The 15350-nt window shown below is 41.3% G+C and overlaps 1 protein-coding gene across 2 annotated transcripts in view; it reads right to left on the bottom strand.

The window, feature by feature from the left end:
* Nucleotides 1-15350, bottom strand: part of caln1 (calneuron 1) — a 123175-nt gene that overhangs the window by 88804 nt on the left and 19021 nt on the right. The gene's annotated exons all lie outside the window — the stretch shown is intronic.

The raw sequence follows: 15350 nt of genomic DNA, 5'->3' as shown, positions 1-15350 counted from the left end.
GATTCAGGATAAAAATGTGTCTCCAGTTCTCTTTTAGCCCAGATATTAAGCTGTATCACAGTGTTTCTGTTTTTATGCATTTCATTGCAGTTAGAAGCAGGTTGTTGGTGATATGACTATCTAAAGCAAATGTCCTGTAGCTGTTCTATGGCTGGAAATCTTCAGGACTGCCAGAGACAAAAAAAAAAAAATCCAGCAGTAACTCTGCTCTGCTTGCTTGGTTATCAAGGAAAATTCAGAGAATAATGATAGTTTTGAAGCGTTTTTTCTCAACTCAAAACACAAAAACATTAGGTGGCCAAAAAAACTAAACCAGAAGTTTTTAAAATACTGCATTCAAGATGAATGGATATCAAAACAAACAAAAAAAATCTTTTTTTTTGGAGGCAAGGCGGCACGATGGAAAACTTAAAGGCCTTTTCTGCAGGCATTTTTGTTAAACTTTCAACTTCATACAAAATTTAATTGCTGCCTTTTATGTGATTTTGTAATTGCACAACCTGCTTTTGCAATTGAAACTGCATTCATTGCACAGCACTAGGTCAAATACACACACCGTGATATGAGGCTGAAAAACTACCAGTTGTATGTAGAAAAGCACATGTCACCTAAATTCAGATATCAGTAACTAAAGGATGTCAGTAAAGCTTCAGGAAGGAAAGAAAGCTTCCCATGCCAACTCAGAAAGAGTGTGTGGGCGCAGACACAAATGACACTTGGAAGACTTAAATATACTTAGCAGGAGAGTAACTCTGAGGTTATTTTTAGATGAGGGAGCTGCTTTCCTGAGTGTTTCTTTGTTTGTGCATGAGGATGCACATGCACAGATGAGCAGACAAAGGAGTAAAGGACAAATAAGCTGCAACAGGAAAAGGCTGCAGAGAAAACGCCAACAGAACCAGAGCTAGATATGAACAAAATGCTTTGGAGGTAAAACTAAAGGGATATTTAACACTTAAATGCTTCAAAATCAACATTACAGTACATGACGATTCCGGTCTAAGCAACAAATTTAAGCTCTCTCTAACCCTGTCATCTTCACTTCTGTCGTGGGTTTGTAGCTTTAGCATGTTGCCCTGTTCAAGCTTTTAAACTGACTCACTCTCACAGCACAGACACCTGACTTTGGCACCATCGAGTCAGCGACTGCTTCGGCTGCTCAACATTGGATCAAGTCATCAGTGAAGGAGGCAGCCGGCTTCCCTGTGCTTTAATAAATGCATATTTCATAAATGTGCCTACAGACAGGAGAGGGTGTACGTCAGGACGAGAGAGAGAGAAAGAGACTGACAGGCATCTGGTGCCTTTAAATAGAGCTGCAATGTCACTTCTCTGAAGAACACCATGGCTGCATGACATGCATGAGCAAACTGTTGAGCGCTGAATAATTTGGAGATTGGAATAGGTGGTTTAACTCTCTCCTGCCCAGAAAGCACGACAGCAGTGTTAGTCTTTTAAGAGACATATCAAAGAGGTAGAAAGCTGCAGTTTCTGCAGGTTTTTGGAAGCTCAGCAAAAATAGGAGAATTTGACTGATTTATAGTCAAAAATGTCTGGCTGCAATTTTTTTAATCCACAGTCAACTAACATGTCCAGTCCAGCTTTTTATTTCCAGATATAAAATAAAGAGCCTGAATTAGTTGTAAAAAAAAAAAAAGAAAAGAAAAATCTTCTAATAAAACAAGCCCAATTTTATTTGCAAAGATCTATTGTCCAAATGAGTAGCCTCAGTTTTAGCCTCAACAACTACATTTTTGCTTTTTTCAACTGGCAGATATTTTTGACTAATTACAATCAATCCAGGCTGTAATTTTGAGTCTTATATCTTGAAATAAGGTTTTTATGTGTACACGTTACATAAATGTGGATTAAAATAAGTTTGATTACATAATTTTGATTTTAAAATCAGTGAACCAACCAGCTAAAATCTGAGTTTTTGCATTGAGAAACTAACGCTACAAATCCAAACTGGCCAGATTTCATCTCTGTCATCAGATGGATCCATCTTGAAAAGCTTCTAGCTGAAATGCATGGTCCTCGTACAGGAATGACTGAAGCAGTTAGTGCCATTTGAGGAGAAAGAGGCGATAGTTAAAGGAAAGTAAGCCCACCTGGGGGCACCACTGGACAGAGAGGAGGATTGACACAACCCAGGTGGTGCTCTGGATGTCTCGGCACATTAACAGGGGTGTGGTAAAATACTCGGTTGAAAAAAAAAAAGTCCACATCTTCAGGGTGGAGGAGGGGGTGGGGGTGGTGAGCAAGCACGGCCCAGTGTAGAATCCAGAGGGGCAGTAGTGTTGCCACAAGCCCCTGGTTGTGCTGTGGATGACAAAAGGAACTTTAAACCACAGACGGTCTCCGGGTGTATTACCAGGGGTTAAAGGCCCAGATAAAAAAAAAGCCATCAAGCTTGACCTTGGACCTTGGCTCCCCAAGCAACAGATGTGTGTTACCAGCCCAGGGAGACATTCGGCCCTGCAGTGAGTCCTTAGCACCCTACATGCCTAAAATTAGGACTGTTTGTGCAAAACCAATTTTAAAAACCTCAGAGCAGAGAAAGGCTCGTGCCCCCCAGTCAAAGCCGGCCCGGCATAAACAATATAAGCAGTGGCTTAGGGCCCCGTCACAACCAGGGGACCCCCAAGAGCGAGGAGGTGAATGTTCACAAGCAGTTCAGAAGCAAACTATAGAGAGATCAGCCAGGCTATGACGGGGAAGGAGGTAGCCGAAGTAAAAGTCAGGAACTAAAAGAGAACATAATTCTAAAACCAGGTTGTTTTTATAAGCTGATACTTAACCTAAAGTCAAATGCAACAGCTGTTTTAGGATGAAATGTGGAATCATTCTCTCGCTACTGACCATAATGTGCTGTGAAAGTTAAACTTCTGGCCATTTTCTTGTTGGCTGAAAGCCAGAATCGCCTCATTTTGTTTATGTTTTTTACTCAGTACTCAAAGCTTTTTTAAAGTTGTAGTGAAGTACAAGACTTTCCTCAAAATGTACTTAAGTAAAAGTAAAAGTACTGATTTTGAAAAGCATTCAAAAACTACAAGTACACAAAAAAGCTATTCAATTACAATAACCTAAGTAAATGTAATTAGTTACTTTCCACCCTGATTTATCTGTGTTTCCTACATAAATGAAGATATTACTATTAACACATTAAAAAGATTGTTTTTATTTTTTTAGTTTGGATGCATGCTGATGAGGCAGGTCCCCAAAAGAATGACTGACAAGAAAAAAAGGAAGAGGTTCATCTTCTTCACGTGTCCACTCCTACAGATTTCAGGGCCTTAAGGGGCTCCAACACAGCCCTCTCCTAACAGATAGTCCAGAAAAAATAAGAGACAGGAAACTTTCTTCATCTGTGTGCATAAAGGTAAAAGCCAGAACATCCCAGCAGAGACAGAGGAGTGGAAGACTTCCTGATCTCCCAGAGACAATCAGTCCTTTCCAGATCCACAACAGTCAGAGCTCATAGCTCAGTTTACCGCATGCATGCCAGTGGGCCCAGAGTGTGGATCTAATAGTCGCTACCTTTATGTACAGGGATGATCATCAGTGGACTAAATAGACAGTTTATACACACTGGTCAAATATATGAGTCTAGTTTAACTCATTTAGAGAATCAACTGAGACAAATAACCTCAGGTTTAACTAAAGTATATAAAGTGACACTATATTTTGAGTTTTTTTCAATATCTATAATGTGGTTTGAAATAAAATAAACAAAATCACAAGTTCTGTTACCTCATTTTTTTCTCCACTGGGGGTTAGATTAGTTGTATATGTGCAGATTATCTAGCATTGACTGCATCTGTAACAGTGATCGGTGGATGGGGGGCCCCCAGTCAAACTTTGCTTAGGGCCCCAAGTAATCTTGGGCCGACCCTGCCCCCAGTGGGTCCAGGACAACAGGTTGGGAACCAATGCCCAAGTGGACGTCACTCATGGGCTTTAAAAAATTTTAAATTCAGTTTTGTGATCTGCAAAATCCAATAGCTCATGGATCTCAATCTCAGACGGCTGCCAAGAGTCTGTTGTGCTTCCATAAAACTCTGCCACACAAGGTTAGACAGGACAATATCAGATCATTTGGGTACAACAGAGAAAATAATCAATTCTAACTAAGTAGAGCTTTATTGCTATTGACGGCTTCAATTCAGTGTTTTCTAGGGAACAAATACTCATGCAGCATTTCTTACTGACTGAGCCGAGTAATTGTCAAACTGAACCAAAGACCAGTCGTTAAGAAATGAGCCCATCAATCATCTAATTATCACCGGCCCCGCTGCCGTTGTGAGGCAGTCTGCCTGCAAATGATTTGGAACAACAAAACGTAAATGGAGCGTAAATTATGAATCGCCTTGTAAATTTGTTTTGACTGTGTTGATCACCTACAGTAGATAACAAGAGGACACAGTCTGTGACCTGAATCAAAACAACATATCTGTGCTTCCACAAACAGCTGCTCCTGAGCAAACGCAGGAGCATCATCGTTTATAACTGAGCTAAACTGCAGTGCTTTTATGGCTTTGCATTGTTGCAGCGATGATACTTCCCTCCATGCAAATACACACATCAAAGGCATACAGATTATTTCCTCAGCATTAACATAAGCGTGTCGTGAATTAATCTGTCAGTGACTCAGGCCTGTGTGGAATACTTTATTGTGTCGGGGGCTTGTCGAAACACAACAAGGAGACAGGGTTTAAACATTAAAATGACTCTGTTATATGCAAATGCTCCATAGCCATCTAGACAGGTGGTTCATGGGAAATATTCAGCTGCTTTTGACTCAAACTCTGACATATGAGCAAAAGATGAAAACAAAAAATATCCTCACTTAAGGCAAAATTAACCAAAACCTAAAGCTAAATAACTGTAGAAATAACTACAGATTTCCTCTCTGTTGATCATCTAATTAACATGATAATATTAATTAATACACCTAATTAACTAAGCCTTAGCCCATGTCTAGATTTATATCACAACAAGACTCTGAAGAGGGGCTCTTAAAGCATCCCGGTTCCAGTATATCAGTGACTTTATGAGCTGTACCGTCCCAGAGGGGTTAAGAAGGAAAACACATTCAGCACCACGGACAGCTCCACAGCTGCTCTTCACAGAGGTTTCCTGTTTACTCTAAAGGTCCATTCAGAAAGTCCAAAAGAGTTATCCCCCTTTGTCCTTTCCTGTTGACTTTTCTTTGACCTTAATGAAAAATATCAGAGTAAGCTCCAGGGAAGGTCTGAAGGGCAAAAAAGACAGATGCTCTAAAGACCTGATTCTGCATTTATCAAAACCCAAAGTACAGTGAAGTTTTAGTCCAGTGATGCCACTATCGAGACCTGTGGATTCTGTGACATAAAATGATATTATCAAGTCACTGGTGCAAAAAAAAGAATACATCAGTTCTCATTAGTAAGGTCTGGTATTGTGTTTTTTCTGATATCAGTACTGAAAATATTTTTTCAAAGGATGTTAAATCAATACGGTAGTGTCAATTGATTTATTCACGTGTGTGTGTGTTGGGGGGGGGGGGGGGACTAGGAGATGAGCAAATTTCTGTTCCATTGTAAAGTTAATCTGTTATAACCATTTTTTATTTCTAACCTGATAATAACCACTCTTAGCAAAGCAAAAAAAAAAATTATTCATGCTGTAGCTCAGGTTTCAAAATGTAAACCCCTTTTTTTTTTAAACTGAATTACCTTTTTATTAGCAATGTTAGCAATGGATGGGTGAACTGAACTATTAGGAAAGTAATGTCAGATTTCAGAGCAAGGCCATGATGTGCACAAATGTCTGGATGCCAGAAAATAAAACTGAGCTAGCCTTTTTGGAATTAAAGTAAACAATTGAATGATTGTGAGAAGAGAAAAAAATGGATGAAAAATAGCATAAATGGGTTGAAGGTGGCAAAAAAAAAACAAAAAAAAATTGGCAAAACTGGGCTAAGGTGGCAAAAAAGTGATATGAATGGGCTAAAAGATGCAAAGATGGTCAAAAAGTGCCATAAATGGGCAGAATGGACTCATAGTAACAAAAAGTTGATGAAAAGTGCAAAAAATGTGACAAAAAGTGACAAGGAATGAGCAGAAAGCAGCAAAAATAGACAAAAATCAGTAAAAATCTGTTAAAAAGTGGAAAAAAACTCACAAAAATGGACAAAAAGGGCAAAAAGCAGCTGAAGTCAGCAAAAGGTTGCAAAAACATGTTGCAAAAATTAGGAAAAATAAGTAAAAAAGTGATTTAAAAAGTGACAGAAATTGTCAAAATTGGATAAAAGTGGCAAAAAAAAAAAGTTACAATATTGTGAATACCCCTCTGCACACCCTCCTTGACTAATTGAGATTGAGTCCCCCAGCCCCCCAGCCCCAACCACTCAGTCTAATTTTATCCTTATGAATCAAAAGGTTGTTTTATCTAAATGTGTCAAAAATAAAGACCATGACCCACACAATTCACATTTCCACTGTCAAACATGTATAAGCAACCCTCTCTCATTGGCATTCACATCCCTCCACAGAAGCCCTTCATTTAACTTTACCTTTGAAAACAGGAACCACTGGGGGCTCCTGACTGAGAGCCAGCTCCATCACCTCACCCCACATCCCTTACCCCCCCCCCCCAAACCATCCCTCCATCTCTAGAGCTCCACACTTACTTCTCTCATCACCAACAAAAACACTGATCCTCACTGGTGTGGTCTTTGTTAGTGAAATAAGAGCTAATGTTTAAATCAGTGCCGATGTTTTAAATCTACCAACATCATGCTGATTGTGTATTTATGTGATCTAAGGAGAGGCGTGTCACTTTAAACAAAGATAACAGAAGGAACTGTGGCTCATATTTTCTTCTCTCCTTAGATATAAGATGGATCTCATGCTATAGGAGACAATAAATGAAGCAGTGAAGCTCCTATCCTTCTCTTTTAGAGATTTAAACAGCTCTTATCACAGCCGATGCTAAAAAACTTCTGCATTATTTCACTTGGTTTGGAACCTGCCCATCCAAAAAGGACTCTTACGACTGTCAGTGAGGTGCAGATTATCATTTCCATGCAGAGCTTCACTACCAGCACCAGTCAGGCAGAAAGAACAGTCTCTAAACGACCAGCTCACTTTGGAGACAAGAGTCTGAGAAAAAGGAAGCGAAGCAGAGACCTGCCTTTTACACAAGCATGGAGTTACAACATAGAGCAAAGTTTCTGATGCAGTTAGTCTCCCCGCTCCTCCTCCCTGCTCCTCGTCTCCTCCCTGCTCCTCCTCTCTCTCCTCTTAAAGGAGATCTCGGTGCTGGTGGGCTGAGCAGACACAAACCTCCCCGCAGGCTTACTGACGTCTGACTTCAGCTCAGCTTATTTAGTGAAAGAAGAGCCTGAGAGCCGACTCAGAGGATTTTTTTCTGCTGCCCTTTCACTAAACCTTAAATAAAAAAGCAGATTTTAGTCTAAGCAGGAAAGCCTGTCTCCAGGACTTCTCTGATTCTTCTTCTTTGTTAAGTCTGCTGGAAAATCAGTCTGAACTTCCACTATGAATACAGATGGGATTCGCTGAAATCAGTGCTGTCACAACCACACACTGTCAGATGTTACTCTGACTGTGGCGGTCAGCTGCTGGACTGGAGTGTGCCGTTTATGATCTAACTTTTACACCGGGAAAACTATCATTCATAAATTTTCAGCAGTTAAAAAAAGAAGGAAAGCATAGTTTTTAGTAACGTAAAATGCATTAATGTCCTTCTGATCTCTGTTTAACTCATTTAGATTCCATCCATCTACTTATCCAGTATTACATCAAGCTGTACTTTGCCTGCAGACTGAATCTCTCTCAAGATCAGCCTGACAGAATTTTCATGTCTTTATCAGAACTTATTGAACAGTGGAGGCTTTCTGGTGTGGTTTGTGCTCAAGCTGAGTTTACTACAATATAACTGATCATTTTGGGCCCCATTCACCTTTTCAACCAAAGTCAGCAAAGATCTGAACATAAGATACAGTATCCTTAACATCCATCTGAGCAACAGCCTATTGAAAGTGTTTGGAAGGGCAGAACCTTTACAAAAAATCTCAAAGGGTGATTGGATCATTTTTTGTTCGTCACATTAATTACAGGCCAATCAGAGCAACAAAAAAAATGGTGTGATAGGCGTGCAGCATCAGGGAGTTAACTACGTAGTATAAGCTTAACAGACGGCTGTTATAGTTTACTATCAGGGAAGCCAGTTGGTTTATCAAAGTCTTTCCAAAGCTGGTCAGGAGAAGAGCAAAAACCTCTTTACCACCAAGACCAAGGGGTTAGCCCTGTTGCCTCATGGCAAGAAGGTTTGCTTCCTGGTCAGAGGCTTTGCTTGTTCTCCCTGTGTGGGTTCTCTCCGGGTACTCCTGCTTCCTCCCACCACCAAAGACATGCTCGTTAGGTTAGTTGGTGACTCTAAATTGGCCATAGGTGTGACAGTGAGCGTTCCCTGTGATTGGCTGGTGACTAGTCCAATGACAGCTGGGATAGGCTCCAGCCCCCCGCAACCCCCAAAGCAATAAGCGGTGTAGAAAATGGATGGATGAATGGATGTCCACTCAACTCAAACTGCTTTATAAAGCACGTTTACAAAAACCGGGGTTGACCATAGTGGTGTAAAGATCAAAAGCAGCACAGATACAATACCAAGATACATAAACACAGAGCAAATATACAGAAGAAAAAAAAAGTTAAAAATTTAGTTAAGAGTTCTGATCAGACTACCACTTTTGGTGCATCTTAATTATGTTAATCACTTGAAAGCTGCATTCATTTACAAGCATGAAGTAAAACTGAACTGCGCCTGTAGCCCCTGCCTCTTTCTCTTCAAAGATGCTCATTGGTCAATTCCTTCTCTGACAGGGAATAACTGTTTCAGCTTGAAGCTTTGCAAGATGGATCCACCAGATGACAGACATGAAATATGGTCAATCCAATGATTTTGCAAGGTTATCGCACAGAAGACAGCCAAGTACCCACTCTGTAGATTGTTTTGTTGAACCCAACAAAAGCCAATCAGCTGACCAAAGGAGGAAGCACAACAAACACAGCCATGGCGATGATAGTATACATGAAGCATGAAGCTAGATGGTAATCAGAAACTGAGAACCAACTCGGTGATTTGTGGCAAAAACACAAGTGGTTTGCAAGGTCGGCCCTAGTTTACCCATCACCCTCTGCGTATCACTCGGTGGCTTGATTTAACAGCACGAAAATGATGATGCTACAAGTGGTGAGGGAGAAGTGAGTGAAAAGCACTGATGTGTCCAGCCTGCCTAAACCAAAAAAAAAAAAGAGGAGTGACAAAGCTTTTGAGATAGTGAAGACTCCAGCAGCTTTTATATCTGATGTCTGGAAGCATTTTTGTTCCCTGGTTTCAAGAAATGAGAAAGGAGCAAAGGTGATGGACAGTACAGACCCTGCCAGACTGGTGACACACTTGATGGGGAATACGAGTGACATAAGGAGACACTTGGCAAATCATCACCTCAAAAAGATTTGCAAAAAGGCAGGGATAAGAATCCTGCCATGCTAAAAGATTGAGGAAGCGTTCACAATCTCACTTCCCCACAACAATGCGAGGGCTCAGCAGATCATAAGGTGTATCCATGAATATCTGTAAAGACCTACAGCTGTTTTCAATGCTGGACCATGAAGGTTCTAGAAGGTTAGCACACCTATGGCACCTTTATGCACATACTGTAATATTTGAAGTGAAATTATTGTTTCATAAATGCCTGCTGCATTGTTTTCGTTCTGGAGTTTTTTCCATACCATGGATTGTTTGTGAGGTATTATTGTTCCCTGTGATTTTGATACCATTACACCCCTAGCACTCAGATTACGTTGTAGTTCTCTTTGCCAGCCAAGAAGAGATTTTGACGTGGGTATACTCCAGAACGACTGGAATATAAGTGAGTATACTCCTTAAATAGTACCTGAGTGTAACCTGCACTACACCACTGGTAGCACCCAGTGTGCTGAGACCAAAGTCCTCAAAGCAGGTAGCACAGGTGTAAGTTTGTGGCTTCTCTCTTGGGTGTCCTTCCCCACTCTCTCTCTACCCTGTTTCCTGCTCTATCCACTGTCCTATCCAAGTAAAAAGCCCAAAAAATGTTTAAAAAGAGTTCCCTTTGTATTTGTTAAAAAATGACTGTAGAAATCTTTAGTTTGTTCTCACATTCACCCAGGAGCCAGTTATTCTGCTCTCTTTTCCACCTTGGCTGCACAACACTGTAAGTTTATTTGCATAAATATGGTAATGAAAAGGACAGAAATGGTCCGCTCTGAAATTAACAATTGAACTGCAAGAAATGTACAAATTGCTCTCACAAGGCACAGAGGTTGCTCTCATGTCATGAAGCAAGAGCATGGCTGGAGCACACAATGAAGAGAGAGGGTGAAAAAGCATCAGGGATAATACATTTAGATTCATAAATTATTAATATGACATTAAAGAAGACAGCAGTGGTTGTGAGAAGAGGGGGGTGTTATTGCTGAATGTTAAATAAAGAAAAAGAGCATCTGGATGTAAATTTAAGCCTTCAGTCAGATCACAGCAGATCTCCTGGTTCAGACTCATGACAGGACCAGAGATCAGAGGATACAATCTGCCACCAGGCTCGGCAGAGCATGTTTTCATGTTCATGTATTGACTGAAATCTCTTCCATCAGTAGAAGGTCTTGTGATTTGTGCTTCAGAAAATTAACATCAACCCTACAGGTTTCAGGTGGTATTTAAAAACCCTACTGGTTGCATGAAAACTTTCCTGTCTTTTCTTTGTCCCTGTAATTACACCGCCATCATTACGGGCAGCACATGGAACAAAGACAGAGGTCAGGAACGAGCTGCATTTCTGTCCTTATTGTTCCAAAGAATTGTCGCCTCAGTGGTCCGTGTCAAAGTCATGCAAAGGAGCTGTCAATCTTCTTACATCGACTATAATTTCAACCTCCACAAAATAGAAAAATCAGTGCCCCATTTCACTCTGCAGCTTCGGGAGAACAAGAGCCTGCTGAGACTAAAAAAGCTGCCCACCTCTGAATGGCTGACTTATGCTGCTGTCCGACATTAAGGCTTTATCTTTACAGTTACTCAAGGGCCTCTTCATAAATCCCAGCAGACAACAGCAGCACCTCCTGAGAGACGAGACATTTGTAGAAAAAACACTCCAGCTGAGTGATTCCACACCTCCAGCCGTGTGAACGATGCTCCAGCTGCTGCAGGACTCACAACGGCCCTGGACAAATACAGTATCTTTAAATGACATGAGGCAGAGGTGTGGAAGGAAAATATGGAGGGAGCAGGAGAGTTTCAAATGATGCTTCTTCAAATGATGACAACAAATGCTCCAAACTGCCACTAATGTCACATCTGCACCTTTAGCAAGGTTGTGCCACTTTCTCTTTTGACCCATACTGTAACACATTTATCAATAAAAATCCATTATCAATGTGTGTTTTTGACTGTATAAGTCAAAACAAAAATGCCCAAATAACCAACTAGAAAAGCACTCAGAGAGCACAGACCTCCACCATTAGCCCTATCTCCCAATAGTGAAGAATCCTTTAAAAACATTCCTGGATCCAGATGGTGATCCAGATCACTCCCAAAATCTAATTCGCCGATTACTCCCTCCCTGGTGGGGCTGAGACACAGTGGGGCAAAGCACTGGCTTCACTACGTGTGGACTGCCATGCCGGAAGCACCCATGATCTCACCGGACAACTGAAAGTCATGGCAGAGGGTGAATATTCCTCTATTCCTCCCAGCATTGTGAGTATTCTCGCTACAATTGGCTGTCTTTCTCTCTGTTACGCTCTGACTTGTCTCCTTGACCGGGCCTGCATCTTTCAAACTCTCCAAACTCCAAAACTTTGAACAGATACACACCAAGAATGCTGCTGGGATAACGTTCCCTGCCTGACTGCATTGTGCCAAGTGTGAACTTTCGTGGAGGATTGATAATGGTATGGGGATGATTTTCAGGGCTAGGCCCTTATCTCCAGCAAAGGCCAATTCAGCACTCCGAGACATTTTGGATAATGCTATGCTTCCAACTTTGTGGCATCAGTTTAGGAAAGGCCATTTTCTGTTCTAATATGACAGTGCCCCAGTGCACAAAGCAAGACCTAATTATAAAGACATGGTTTGATGAGTTTGATGTGGCCCAAAGCAGAGCCTTAACCTCAACCCCATCAAGCACCTTTGGGATGAACAGGAACAGCAATTGTGAGCAATGCCTATTTGTCCAGCATCAGTGCCTGAACTCACAAATGCCCTACAGAATGAATGGACACAAATTCTTACATATACTCCAAAATCTTGTGGGAAGCCTTCCAAGAAAAGTTGAGGCTGTTATAGCTGCAAATGGTATGGCCAACTCCATATTAAAGTGCATGTAAATCAATACCTCTCCCATGTAGTGCAGCATTTGGTCTGTACCCCTAAGCCTCCAGAGATTGTGCTGCATCACTGATGAAATGAACAGAATACAAACAGATGCTCCCTGTGAGCATAAACAAGCCTTAACACACCTAGATAACATGGCTGGGAATCAATTTACTCTTGACCATTCACTCCTCTATCAGCCTGAAACTGGGCAAAGACATTCTGCACATGCTCCTCAGCGCACACATAGGAAGAGAACATTTGGTGGAAAACAAGACAAAGACATGGGCATGTGCAACAACGAGGACCACGCATTTTTGGACAGACAGGGAGGGCAGTTTACTTAATTGGCTTAACCGAGCTGTAATCATAGCTCAACTTGACGGTGCATGCACTGATTGATACCATCATTATTATACTGATGGGCTACAGTCTGCAGTGTTAAGTTGAACTTCTGATGAGCCTCTACAAACAAGTTGTTTCTTATTCACCAAGCTAAATGACCTTGCAATGAATAGGAGTGAGGGATTCATTCATTTGCTGCAAAGGCTCCATGCATATTAAAACTCCACCCTGACGGAGTAGCTGCCCATTACCTCGCCATGCAATTTTCCAAGTGGCAGCTTAATGTTGCATCTATGGATTAATATTTTGGAGGTATGGAGGAGTCTTGTTTGTTTGCTGCCTGTGAGGCAGCCTGCTGACTGGGGCAGACTGTAATTGATCAGGTTTGTGTTCTACAGGCCCAGGTGATTACTCTCAGACAGACGGCAAAACAAAGGGTTCATAAACACAGCCTCAGTTACAGCAGGGGCGTGAAGCTGCAGAGAGAAGCCAGCAGACGTGAATGCTCCTGGTGAGATAAGCCATGCGATGAATGATGCATTACTGTGCATTGCTGGCTTAAATAAGGAGGATGGTGCTGGTGATGTTGCACTGGATTGTATTTTAAAGGTTTACTTAAGAGCAGGGCTGCTTGGATGAGCACCTGTCCTTCAAATCAGCAGCTGTCTACATTATGTTGGCCTCCATTGTGTGCCTCTGTTCAGCTTTCAGAGAAATCACAGCTCTATATGTGTTTGGGAATCCGCAGAGTGTACAGGCTCATTTCCCAAAATAGTGTTTTTTACGCAGTGGCTCCCACTGTGTGACCGTCTGATCCACCTTCAAGTCACATGACTGACTGAGCTTCTCCGGCTCATTATGTTTAGGAAAGGTGGTTATACACACCAGCATTCTGGGTAATCTAAAGACAGCAGTGACAAACAGAGGGATGCCTACACACCTGCTGAGTGCCACTTAAACTGCTATAACCACCTTTCTCAAGTCCATGTTCGATTATTTCACAGAAGACAAACATGTTTTCAATCACATCTTCTATGTTCCTTCTTCTGTGTTGTTTTTTTACTCAGGGTAGCTGCTTCCTTTAACTTTAGCTCTACATTTCCCTTTAAGCTGGCATGAAGTGGAACTAAACAGAGCTGCAGTGGCTTTAATCATTTGTATGCAGCTCTACTTTCAAAATGAAACTATTTCACTCTGTCGTCCTTTTTACATTTTAAAGGTGACAGGAAAATAAGGCTGTCATGTTTTTAAAAGATTGATTATTTTGGACGCAATTTACTCAGAATCCATCAGCAATCATCATCTAATAAACACCTATCTACCTGATTAGGTGTGCCCTTGCCTGCTGCTGATTGACTGCTTCAGCGGAGTGGTGATAGGCTGTGGAGGTGCTGGTCCCTGAATTAAAGACTGAAACAACATCACCACAGCAGCAGGGGGGACCCCATCACATTCAGATTCCAACCGGCAACCCAAGTTTCTTTGAGATCTTGTTTGATAGTTTTGTATATTGGGTAACGTAAGGGTGAACCTTTGGTGTTTTTTGTACAGTTATTGATTAAGACTTATGCCGCAGAGATTTGTTTAGTATTTGTGTTTTAATCTTAGTTTACTTAAAGAAACGTCTGTCTCTCCCGTAGAGTCTTTCGCTAGTTTAAAGTGTCTCACCCTGAGGTAAACGACCCCTCCTTTGTTCTTGTGAATTTAAATCTTACCTTTGTTAATAAATTGCCTTATAGTTGAAATCTTTTAACCAGTCTTCATGGCTACTTGAGATCTGAGTGTTACGGTTCATATTTCATATTGTGTCCTGGCCAACCCTAGACGGGGTATAATTCATTCTTCATTCTTGAGCTACTTTGTGTCCCACAAGTGGTGAAACATACAAAGCTTGTGTATCGTCCATTTCCACAACACAGTCTGGTTTGGTCCGGTTCAGTTTTGTCCTAGTTTAGCTCAAAAAGCTAATGTCCATCTCGCCAACCTCCAGCCTCTCTAGTTGTGACAGAAAATCTGTCTCTTTTAAGAGACCAATATCATTTGGCTCAGCTCAGTAGAGCTGGTTGTTTCGCTCACAAATAGTTCATTTGGTACCAGTTTGGCTTTTTCAGGTGGATGAAAGAAAGAAAAATGGCACTCAAACAGGACCAACTGATGCTGCTCATATAAAAAGTCGTGTTGTAGAACAGGCTCATTCTTGAACCAGCACATCGTCACTCAGTTGCTCACCCTACAAGGTTTATTTGGTTGATAGTTGGTCACCATTTCAATGAAGATCATGTTAGGGACAAAATGAGGATTTATTTATATGTTAAAGGGGCTTAGCGAGCCTTTTAACTCAGCACAGACTCCTCTAGACTTTTGTCTTCATCTGGATAGACAATGCCAGACACTAGGGAGCTCAATCAGTTAAACTGAGGTAAAAATCACTCTTTAGTGAAGTGTAGGGATCATTCCCAATGTATATAGATTTTTTCTTAAGTCAAGTATTGTAAAGGGATCTACTTAGATCTGTAAAGGACTAACTTTCCTCTATTCCCATTCATTTAAATGGCTGCCCCCCCCCCCCAAACTTCTACCTGCAAACA

This window comes from Cheilinus undulatus, linkage group 2 (genome assembly GCF_018320785.1).
Source record: "Cheilinus undulatus linkage group 2, ASM1832078v1, whole genome shotgun sequence".
Classification (NCBI taxonomy): Eukaryota; Metazoa; Chordata; class Actinopteri; order Labriformes; family Labridae; genus Cheilinus; species Cheilinus undulatus.
Note: the sequence above shows the minus strand (reverse complement) of the source record. Positions and strands in the feature narration are given on the sequence as shown.